The sequence below is a fragment of the Symphalangus syndactylus genome, chromosome 5 (assembly GCF_028878055.3).
Source record: "Symphalangus syndactylus isolate Jambi chromosome 5, NHGRI_mSymSyn1-v2.1_pri, whole genome shotgun sequence".
NCBI lineage: Eukaryota > Metazoa > Chordata > Mammalia > Primates > Hylobatidae > Symphalangus > Symphalangus syndactylus.
In genome coordinates, this window is record NC_072427.2 from 84850788 (window position 1) to 84863213 (window position 12426).

A 12426-nucleotide genomic window follows, 5' to 3' on the forward strand; every position below is an offset into this window, starting at 1 on the left:
CGTCTGGGAGGTCTACCACGGAGGCCAGAAGCAATGTGGGGGCTGGACGTGGTGGCTCACGCCTGTGGTCCCGGCACTCTGGGGGGCGAGGCGGGTTGATCACTTCGGGCTAGGAGTTGGAGACCAGTCTGGCCAACTTGGCGAAACATGAAGAATACAACAGACAAACCAACCAACCAACTCAATGACAACAAAACAGGTCTACCCTGGAGTCATACTCTAATTTTTTCTATTTTCCTCCCTTTCTGATCCTTTATCCCACTTTCTTTTTCTTCCTCTTCCTTCTCCCTCTTCTTTGTCAAATAGAGGATTGAGTTATTATCACTGATCCATATAAAGTCCCTCTCTCATTTATTTTAACTCCCACCCCCATTTCTATTCCCCGACTTCCCATGTGCAACCTTCCTAATATGTTTGATACGCATCTTTTTGTTTGTATGTATTTTTAGAAAATGTTTATTGTTTTTGTATGCAAAAAAAATTTAAAAAAAAAAAAAAAGAAAAAAAAAACTATTTTAAAGAGAAGAGATGAGAAAACAAAATGCAGGATCATGGTAACGTCTGGGAGAGGAGGATCCAGAAGAGGAAGTACCCACGGCAGCACGGGTCATCTCGCTTAGCCTGGTCCTGGGGTCACGGCTGTTCATTAGAAAGCTATGCTCCGCAGCTCACATTAAAATGTCACAACATTTTAATGAATACACTGGAAAGTGCAGCCAAGTACTGCAAGCAGAGGAGCCGGCACAGGTGATCCCAGACCAGGTACCGCTTACAAAGGATGGCAGGAAGGCCAAGACGCTGTCATGGAGATGAGGCCCAGCAGGGCAAGAAGGCATGACCAGCAGGCCTGGCCACAGGCAGCAAGCACCAAACCCCATTCCAGATGCCAGGAAAGGCACACACAGGCCTGGCGCAGGTGGGCTGTCCTCTGGCCACTGCCTGGGTGGACTGGTCTTGGAGACTGGACGGTAAGGACTGGGGAGAGTCAGGGTCCACTTTGGAGGCAGAATTGGGAGGGTTTGAATCAGATGAGTAAGGAGGTACCAGGAAGGGGTCCGAGGTTCCTTCCGTTTGTATCCCCCACAGGTCTGCTGACATTGGCCACCGGAGCGGGGCAGCCCACGGCCAGGAAAGCAGGCAAAGCTCCGAGCAGACAAGGCAGCCCCTCTGTAAGGCTGAAGGAAGAGCTACTGTGGGTGGCCTGGACTCCTTGTCATCTCGGCCCCACCTTGCCCCTCTGGTGATCAAGGACTCCCAAACTTCTTGCTCAGATTCTGGAAGATGGGCAGCTTTTTGTTTGGTGAGGTTACCATGCCTGTGGCCACAGCTTCCCCTGTGGAACTGAGATCCAGACCCCGCCAGGCCTGGGGCCTATTCCCCTGGGGCTGCTGTGACACTGGCTTTCTGCGCTCTCCTCTCCCCAGGGCATAAGGCCCAGACCTCCTGCGGGTCAAGCTCAAGACCCTGGGCCCAGGGTCTGCCTGTCCCTGGCCCAAGCTGGCAGGTGTGGCCTGGCTAAAAATGGCTCAGGAGAAGCTGATCTGCTATGCAGCCTAGTCTGCCAGAGCCAGGGTCCAGGCCCATGGGCAGCTCGCAGGGAGGTGGGGCCATGCCCAGGCTCTGTCTTCCTCACGCAGGGGCCATGTGGCAGGCCAGGCCCAGCACACGTGAGTGCCCAGAATGCTGAGGCATATTAGGTTTGAACACTGGAACTGTATTTCTGCCTCTCTGACCTCTTGGATGCACAGGGACTTGCAGAGCGGCTCCTTAAGGTGCTCACCGCTGTTGCGGAAGCAGAGATTTACTATGAACCCAGGCTGGTTCTACAGCACACCTCTGGGGATAAAGCAATCCAAACTGGATAAATCTCTTCCGAGGACATAGGGAATGCGTTGTCAGTCTGCCCCCTCCTTCCATGGTTAAGTTTAGGAATTCTGGGATGTGGCTTCTAAAGCCAACCTTTCTGACATGACTTGCCTGATGCCCTGAGTCTCTTAGTTAGACAATGGAACAAATGTAGGAAAAAAAGGAAATGAGATCCAAAACACACAGCAAAACTCAGAGTGTTCTAAAAGTACGTGTGCTCTGGAAAGGAACTTGCACCTGAGTGCAGTGATGTGATCCTTAGACTTGTCCTGAGTGTCCGAAAGAAACGATGCAGGAGGCAGGACTCCCAGGAGGCAGAGTGAGGGGCTCAGCACATCCCCTGCCCAAGACAATGACAAATGGGATGAAACCATCAAAAATAGCCACTTTAGGATGCTGGAAATCAACTAAAGGCACATTATAAATTGAGAAGCATTTATTTAAAGAAACAAACAGGCCGAGCATAGTGGCTGGTGCCTGTAACCCCAGCACTTTGGGAGGCCAAGGCGGGTGAATTACCTGAGGTCAGGAGTTTGAGACCAGCCTGGACAACATGGTGAAACCCCGTCTCTACTAAAAATAAAAAAATTAGCTGGGTGTGGTGGTGGGTGCCTGTAATCCCAGCTACTTGGGAGGCTGAGGCAGGAGAATTGCTGGAACCCGGGAGACGGAGGTTGCAGTGAGTCGAGATCGTGCCATTGCACTCCAAACTGGGCGACAGAACGGAACTCTGTCTCAAAATAAATAAATAAAAATTAAAAAATAAAAAAACAAACAAACCTACTTTGCCTGGGGTCCTTTGCCACACTCTTGAGGAGCATCCCTGGACCCAGGCCCATGGGCCCTGAATTGCCACGGCTGCCCTGCAGGCACCCATCAGCCACCCCTTTGGGTGAGTCGGTGAATCACTGAGCCAAAGACCGCAGCCTATGCCAAGCCCACGCACTGTGTGAGGACCAGGAAAAAACTCTCAGAAGAATGGACACCCATGGTTCTGTGGGACATGAAAGGGAATCTGCACAGCCGAAAGTCCACGCCTGGGGTGGGGGCTCAAGAGGGTTAAATGGCTGCACTTTCCACTCATGAAGAGACCAGACACCACCTCAACCGAATCCCCAGCAGGATTTCTCCTGGAGCTGCACAGTGTGGAAGGTCCCCTGAAGGAATTAAGGCCCACGTTTTCCAAAACTCTGAAACCCTGTGTTCCTGGCACAGCAGAGCAGCCACGCCAGCAGGCGTCAGGGAGGACGACACGCAGGGAACAGAGGTGAATGACCTGAGGGGTCATGGGGACTGCAGAGCCCATTTCACAAAAGGTGCCGGTACAATCAGTTTTAGACCAAAAAGTTAAAAAATCACAGTCTAATTCTAATCTCACCCACTACATCAATGTAAGTCCTTGTAGAATTTTAAAAGTAAGAGTTGAATAAAACGACAATCTTATCTTACCCTTAGGTTGCACAGACCGATATCCTATAAGAGGACAGCATGGAGGGGGAAGACCTTACCCCCAGCTAGGGCCCAGGTCAGCCTCATGTGTGAGTCACAGTGACAGGGTGTGCCCGATACCATGGGGTGACAGTGGGCCTTCACCTCTGGGAGCTTCCTCCTCAAACTCATAGCCCCTTCCTGTACCCATGAGAAAAGCATCAGACAGATCCCAGCAGAGGGATAGCCTGAAAAATGCCTGATTAGTCCTGCTCAGGACAGTCAAGGTCATCAAAACCAAGAGTCAGAAACTCACAGCCAAGATGGGTGTGTCCTGTGCCAGGTCCGCCCCTTGCACTCCTAACCCTGTTCCTCACTCTTAACCCTGTCCCCTGCCGGGTCCGCCCCTCGCTCTCCTAACCCTGTCCCATGCCGTATCTGCCTCTCACTCTCCTGGCCCTGTCTTGGGTCTGTTATCTGCTTAACTGACTATAATTTTTAAAGAATCATTTTTTAAAAATCATTTTATAGTCACCTGGAAAGAGATCAGTTCTTGCTATGGTTGATTTATAGCTTCTTGGGGGACGTGTCCAGTTTTAACTATGAAACATTTAAAAGAACGCAAAACACTGGAGAAGGCCCCAGAAAAGGCAAAAGAGGGGCTAAAGAAATGGACAGTGCGGCCAGAGGAAAGGCTCAGGCTGCAGTGGGGGCTGAGGACCCCGTCATCCAGGCTTCCAGGATGACGGTGCCGGTGCCTGTGCCTGCAGGAGTCCTGCCAGCTTCTCCTGACCTTCAAAAGGGTCAAACGAGCAAATGGTCTCACACTGAACACGGAGAGATACCGGAGGCTATGAGTGACAGTCGCACGTTGAGGGATATTGTGAAACCACTTCCCAGGGCGAGCAGGGAAGCAAGTTCAGTTCCAGGTGTCCTCCAGAGGATGAGCATGTGGAATATCATTTCTCAAGGCTCATGATTTTGGGGTTTGATAAATATCTAAGTTGTCAGGAAAGAGAAGGTAGGAAAATGATGAGAGCAGGTGTCAGAAACGCCAAGTGACAATGCACCCTGAGGAGGAGCCTCCCCTGGGCGGTGCCTCCCTGACACTGCCGGTGCTTTCAGGACGGAGGCTCGAAGGGCCAGGGCTGGGCTCTGCTGCCTCCCATGACCTGGAGCTCCAGTACAGTAGAGGGAACAGAACCCCAACCTTAGTCTGCGTGACAGCCACAGACCACCAGCAAGAAGTGACAAGAGCAGGGAAGGGAGCAGAGACAGGCTGCAACGTGTCACGAGCAGTCAGCATCACACGGCAGGACAGGAGGGTCCCGTGGAGAAGCCAGAACAAGAACCAGGGAGACAGGTGAGGAAGAGAGTTCTAGAAATGAGTTAGGGGAGGGGGCAGGGCCCACAGCATGGTGCAGGGGGAAGAATGTTCTAGAAATGAGTTGGGGGAAGGTGCAGGGCCCACAGCACCGTGCAGGGGGAAGAGTGTTTTGGAAAAGAGTTGGGGGAGGGCGCAGGGCCCACAGTGTTGTGTAGGGGGGTACTGGACCTCAGTTGAGGACCTGCTGGGCTGGACATCAGGCTGGAGCTCAGTGTGTGCTGGGCCACAGTGTGACCCAGGAGTCACTGGCGACCCTGAAGGTCTTGGAGCCCCTGCGGAATCCAGGATTAGGGAGAGGCTGCACAGGAGAGGGGGTGCCGCCCAGCCTGCCAGGCAAAGAGGGGGAACCGGGAACGGGGAGCAGGTCAGGAGTTGAAAGATGCTGTTCTCAAGAAAGGATTCTGCCTCTAAAAAGAGAAAAGGTACCAAGTTAGCCCAGGTCACAACGTCAGGCTCGCTGGCTCTGCAAGACAAGGGTGCTTTGCAGGAGCCACGTGCATGGACAAGGACAAGGGGCCGGGTCTCCTCTCAGAACACACTCCTCTGACACAGGTGTGCTATCACCCCTGTGGCCTTCAGAGTCTGAGGCTCTGTCCTCTCGAGGCTGCATCCCACAGGGTCCTGAGGGCCTCTGCTGAAGGCGGGGCACACAGCCCAGATCCTGTGGCCAACAGAGCTGCCTGTCTGCTGCAAGGATGGAAAAACACCTCCCACCGGGATATTTCTAAACCAGAAGAAAAGGACGCAGCTCAGGTACGTCAGCCCTGCCACGAGGTGGCAGCAGAGGTCCACAGTCATCCTCCAGCTCCCAGGAAATCCCTCCCCTGGCTTCTCGGAGGCCAAGGTGCCTCTGGGGCTTGGCTCTAAGCCAGGGGTCTGCAGGCCCCGCTGGCTGCCCATATCAACAATCCACGTTTCCCTGGAGCACGGTCTCACGCTCTCCTTGACTCGTGGTCTGCGGCTGCCTTCCAGCACCAGGTCGAGACCACGCACACTGCAGACCGTGTGGCTCGCAGAACCCAAGCCGCCTGTCCTATCCTGACCTGGGTCATCACAGGCCCTCACAGGGATTGCGGGAGAACAGCAGCCAAGCCGAAGCGCCAACACTGCGTGACATCCTCCTGGGCCTGGCACTCCTATCCATGGGTGATAAAGTTCCCAGACAGCAAAGCGACGAGATAAAATGGAGCCCATGGGGCCAGGTAGGCGTGATGACCTCACAGGCAGCAAAGGTGTGCTGGCCCATGGTGCCCACTGCCATGGCAGCCAGACTGGGTGTTCCTAGGATGGACACACTTGACATGGACACACCAAAAACACCCGAGAGCCGGGAGAAGGCCAGCACCATCCCACACATAGCCGAGAGCTGGGAGAAGGCCAGCGCCACTCCCTTCAGAGGAGAAGCTGAGGTCTGAGCTGGTCCATGGGTCAGAGCCAGTGGCTGAAAGGGAGACCCAGTCTCCAGGGAAGACCCGCAACGGTCCTGTGGTGTACAGCAAACATTGACCCCACCTTCCCCAGCGGGCTTGAGTCTGCCTGGAGTGATGGCAGGATGGGCAGAGTGAGTGGCCAGACCCCGGGACTTCAGACAATGGCTGGGTCTGCGGCCTGAGCTCCTGCCCACTCCAGGGGACTCAGACACCATCGTGGACCCACAATTAAAATGACAGATGGAGCCTGGCCCGAGTCCATCTGGCGGAGGCTCTGTGCCTGCACACCCATCTGCTAGACGTTCCGGTACAGCACTGGACAGAGGCACCCAGCAGCTGCCAGACAAGCCCTCTGGCCCCAGCCTTGAGCAGGATATTAAGGCAGAAAAGGCCAAGTACAGTCCCCAGTAGCCTTCCCCACCTCAGCCAAGATAGCATCTGGGGAAGACTGTAGAATCTGGGCTACCATCAAGGACTTCAGGGCTGCACGGGCGGTTTGACCCCTTTGCATTTTCCACTCTAGAAACCAGATGGACTCTGGGGACAACAGTGGCTGCCGGCCTCAGCCTTGGGGTGCCCAATGGCAGTGTCGTGCCAGGTGTGGTCTCTGTACCTGCATCAGCTTACTTGATGAACATGCTCTTCATCCCGTCTGTAAAGAGGATCAAAATTAGACAGTGTGTTCTTGGGAGAAGAGCAAATACATAACCAGCACCTTCCCTCAGAGCTAAGGGAGGCTTTCCTGCTCTGTCACAGGACAGTCTTCAGGGACTCCGACTGCTTTGTTTAGGTTTTATTTTTTAGAGCAGCAAACTGAGCACAAAACACGGATTCCCTATATACCCCCATCTCCCACGGCCCATCCCCCATGGCTCACCACCAGATATACCCTATCCCCCCACAGCCCCCCACCAGATATACCCCCATCCCCCCACGGCCCGCCACCAGATATACCCCCATCCCCCCACGGCCTACCACCAGAGCAGTACATGAGTCACAACCGAACCCACATGGGCACATCACCACCCCCCAGGTCCAGAGTTCACAGCAGGGCTCATGCTCAGTGCTGTACTCTGTGGTTTGGGCAAATGTGTAATGACACGTATCCATCATTACGGCATCACCCGGAGTATTTTCCCTGTAGTAAAAGTCCTCTGTGATCCACCACATCCATCTCTCCGCCCAACTCTTGGCAACCACTGATCTTTATACTATTTTTATAGTTTTGTCTTTTCCAGAATGTCATATAGTTGGAATCATACAGCATGCAGCCTTTTCAGGCTGGCCTCTTTAACTAAGTAACACGCATTCAAGGTTCCTCCGCATCTCTTCATGGCTTGACAGCTCATTTCTTTGTAGTGCTGAACCATATTCCATTGTCTGGACGCACCACTGGTGTGTTCATTTGCCTACTAAAGGATGTCTTGGTTGCTTCCAAGTGTTGGCAATGATAAACAAAGCTGCTATAAACATCTGTGTGCAGGTTGTTGCATAGGCTGAAGTTTTAAAATCCTTTGAGTAAATACCAAGGAGCATGACTAATAGATCTTATGGTTAGAGAGTTTTTAGTTTGCAAAATGATGCAACCACTTGGGAAGATAGTTTGGCAGTTTCTTACAAAACGGTGGCAGTTTCTTACAAAACATTCTGCAAATGGCAAAACTATAGCGACAATAAAAACATTAGTGGTTGCCAGGGGCGTCAGGGGAGGGAGGAGTGAGTACGTGAAGTGCACGGGGACAGTGGAGCTCTTCTGTATGACACAGTAATGACAGGGACACATGTCACTGGACACTTGTCAAAACCTGTGTTCAACACAGTGAACCCCAACGCAAACTATGAACATCCGTTAATAATAACGAACCAGGTTGGCGCGGTGGCTCACACCTGTTATCCCAGCACTTTGGGAGGCCGAGGCGGGCAGATCATGAGGTCCGGAGATCGAGACCATCCTGGCTAACAAGGTGAAACCCCGTCTCTATTAAAATACAAAAAATTATCCAGGCTTGGTGGCGGGCACCTGTAAGTCCCAGCTACTCGGAAGGCTGAGGCAGGAGAATGGCGTGAACCCGGGAGGTGGAGGTTGCAGTGAGCCAAGATCGCACCACTGCACTCCAGCCTGGGCGACAGTGCGAGACTCTGTCTCAAAAAATAATAATAATAATGTACCAATATTGGTTCATTGACTGTACCACACTCGAGGCAAGATGTACGTAACAGGAGAAGCTCTGTATGAGGGGAGGAGGTGGCACGCTCTATACTTTCCAATAATTTTTCTGTATTGTAGAATAAAATTGCCCTAAAACATAAAGACTATTAACTTTTCAAAAGTGAAATAAATCCTGAGTTCATAAGGATATCATCAACTGAAAATGGAAATTACAAGGTTTTAGATTTTGATTCCAACCATGAAGGAGTAAGGACTTATGATCCCACAGTAAAAACCTTAAGATTTGGACAGAAATAAGAAGCAAGTGTGTTTGAGCATTGCACAGCAGGGTGCAGGATTGTGATCTTTCACCCGGCAGAGACGCACGTTGAGCTCCTCACCGGCTGCTTTCTAGCTGCGTCCACTGTCAAGTTGCTGCTTACTGCAGTGCAGCACACACACAAGCTGCTGCCTCGCTGGGGGGCTGAGGACAAAAGGCAAGCATGGGGGCTGCGGCAGCAGCTGGAATATGGGAGATGGGGATAGCAGAGGCAAGAGCTAAGAGGAGACAGGGCCCCCAAACTGCAGGAAGATGTTGGCCAAATACTATGCTGTGCACGCAAGGACTCCATGAGGAACGGCAGAGAGAGAGAGAACTACTGGGGAGTATGAGATGGAAAGACACGCTAAATGTGGTACCATGTGGTACCATGAGGCGGGGACTGCTCACAGCCACAGTGGAGGCCCCTCACTCAGCATCCAGGGTGTTCACTTGAGACCCACGAAAGGCTACACCTTAGAAGGAGGAAAACGTTAAGTTCTAGACGAAGGGATAGTGAATACTTTCCTTGACAAAGTTCGACCGAGCAATGACATGAACTTTCGGTAAATTAGATGCCTGCAGAAATAAAAACCAAAAACAACAAACACAACACCCCAAATTCTTAACAGCGTGGCACATACAGTCACGTGCCACACAACGACATTTCAGGCAACAACAGACGTGCCATATACCACAGCCATCCCTTAAAATTAGAATGGAGCTGAAAAGTCCCATCACCCTGTGATGCTGTGGCCTCCTTAGGCAGGAGTGCAGCTGGCTCCTCCCACGCCTGTGGTGATACTGGTGTAAACTCACCTGCTGCCCTGCCAGTCACATCAGAGCGTAACTCGTACAATTACTTACAATAGTAATACTTGACGATGATAATAAACGATGGTGTTACTGGTTTGTGTATTTACTATACTATATTTTTACCATTATTCTAGTGTATTCCTTCTATTTATTAAAAAAAAAAAGTTAACATAGAACAGCCTCAGTCAGTTCTCTCAGGAGGTGTCAAGAAGCAGGCATTGTGATTACAGCAGAGGACAGCTCCACGCCTGTTACTGCCCATGAAGACCTTCCAGCAGGACAAGGCGTGGAGGTGGAAGACAGTGGCATGCACGATTCTGACCCTGTGCAGGCCTAGGCTAATGTGTGTGTGTGTCTCAGTTTTTAACAAAAGGGGAGGGGAGGGGAGGGACAGGGGGGATGGTGAGGGGTGGGGGAAGGGGAGGGGCAGGGGGCAGGGGGAGGGGGAAGGGGATCTTAAACATGAAAAATTCTTATAAAAACATAAAGAAAGAAAATATTTTGGTGCAGCTGTATACAATGTGTTTGTGTTTTAAGCTAAGTGTTATTACAAAAGAGTCGAAAGTTAAAAAATCTAAAGGTTTATAAAGCAAAAAAGTTACAGTAAGCTAAGGTTAATTTATTATTGAAGAAATAAATTTTGTTATATCATAAATTTAGCATATCCCAAGTGTACAGTACTTATGAAGTCTACAGCAGTGCACAGTAATGTCCTGGCCTTCAGATTCACTCACCACTCATACACCCACCACTCACCACTCACCACTCACCACTCATCACTCATCACTCACCACTCACTCACCACTCACCACTCACTCACCACTCACCACTCACTCACCACTCACCACTCACTCACCACTCACCACTCACCACTCACCACTCACTCACCACTCACCACTCACTCACCACTCACCACTCACTCACCACTCACTCACCACTCACCACTCACTCACCACTCACCACTCACTCACCACTCACCACTCACCACTCACTCACCACTCACCACTCACTCACCACTCACCACTCACTCACCACTCACCACTCACTCACCACTCACCACTCACTCACCACTCACTCACCACTCACCACTCACCACTCACTCACCACTCACCACTCACTCACCACTCACCACTCACTCACCACTCACTCACCACTCACTCACCACTCACTCACCACTCACCACTCACTCACCACTCACCACTCACTCACCACTCACCACTCACCCACCACTCACCACTCACCACTCACTCACCACTCACTCACCACTCACTCACCACTCACCACTCACTCACCACTCACCACTCACCACTCACTCACCACTCACTCACCACTCACCACTCACTCACCACTCACTCACCACTCACCACTCATCACTCACCCACCACTCACCACTCACCACTCACTCACCACTCACCACTCACTCACCACTCACCACTCACTCACCACTCACTCACCACTCACCACTCATCACTCACCCACCACTCACCACTCACTCACCACTCACCACTCACTCACCACTCACTCACCACTCACTCACCACTCACCACTCACTCACCACTCACCACTCACTCACCACTCACCACTCACTCACCACTCACCACTCACTCACCACTCACTCACCACTCACTCACCACTCACCATTCACCACTCACCACTCACCACTCACCACTCACCCACCACTCACCACTCACTCACCACTCACCACTCACTCACCACTCATCACTCACCACTCACTCACCACTCACTCATCACTCACCACTCACTCACCACTCACTACTTACTAGCTCACTCACCACTCACCCACCACTCACTCACCCAGAGCAACCTCCAGTCCTGTCAGCTCCATTCATAAATGCCCTACCCAGGTGTGCCATTCTTTATGTTTTATACTTTATTTTTACTTCACCTTTTCTATGTTTCGAAGTGTTTAGACACACAATTGCCACTGTGTCACAACTGCGTACAGTATTCAGCACAGTCATGCACTACACAGCTTTGTAGCCTAAGATCAATAGGCTGTACCATACAGCCTAGGTGTGTAGTGGACTGCACCAGCTAGTTTTGTGTAAATCCACACCATGATGTTCACACAGGGAGGAAATTGCCTAACAACACATTTCTCAGCATGTGTCCCTGTCATTAAGCAACGCACGACCATCCAATGAACATCATACAAACAAAAAATACTGCAACTATGTAGATGCAGAAAAACATGGTCCAATATCAGAAAACAAATTTAGTCCATAAAAATAAAGAGATGGCAGACATATTGGGGTTATTGGGCAGGTACTTTTAAAGGAGCTATTATAAATTTGTTAGAAAATTAAAGGAAGGCTGGGTGTGGTGGCTCATGCTTGTAATACCAGCACTTTGGGAGGCCAAGGCAGGTGGATCACTTGAGGCCAGGAGTTTGAGACCAGCCTGGCCAACATGGTGAAACTCCACCTCTACTAAAAAAATACAAAAAATAGCCGGGCGTTGTGGCACATGCCTGTAATCCCAGCTACTCAGGAGGCTGAGGCAGGAGAATCGCTTGAACCCGGGAGGCAGAGGTTGCAGTGAGCTGAGATCGTGCCACTGCACTCTAGCCTGGGCAACAGAGCAAGACTCCATTTCCAAAAAAGAAAATGAAAGGAAAACTGAACATAATGAGTGGACTCATCAGAAGATCTAAAGAAGAAAATGGAAACTATAAAAATGAGCCAACTAGAAATCAAGAAATGAAAAATAAAAATTTCTGAAAAGACAATTCACTGGATGGATTTAGCAGCAGAACACACACTACATACAAAGCAACCAGTGAACTAGAATATAGATCAATAGAAGCTATTCAAACTATGCACAGATAGAAAAAAAAAGCTTTAAAATAAAATAACAGAAACTGAAAGACCTGCGTGACAATAGTGAGTGGTCTAAAATATGTTTAACTGGAGTCCCAGAAGAGAAGAAAGAATGAAATGGGAAAAAGTTAAATTTGATGGCTAGTGTCAATCACACATATAAAGATGCTCAACAACCTCCCATAAAAAAA

At 50.7% G+C, this 12426-nt stretch overlaps 1 protein-coding gene across 42 annotated transcripts in view; it reads right to left on the reverse strand.

Moving 5' to 3' along the window:
- The window catches only part of PCBP3 (poly(rC) binding protein 3), a 286767-nt gene that overhangs the window by 107499 nt on the left and 166842 nt on the right, over positions 1 to 12426 (reverse strand). The window lies entirely within an intron of this gene.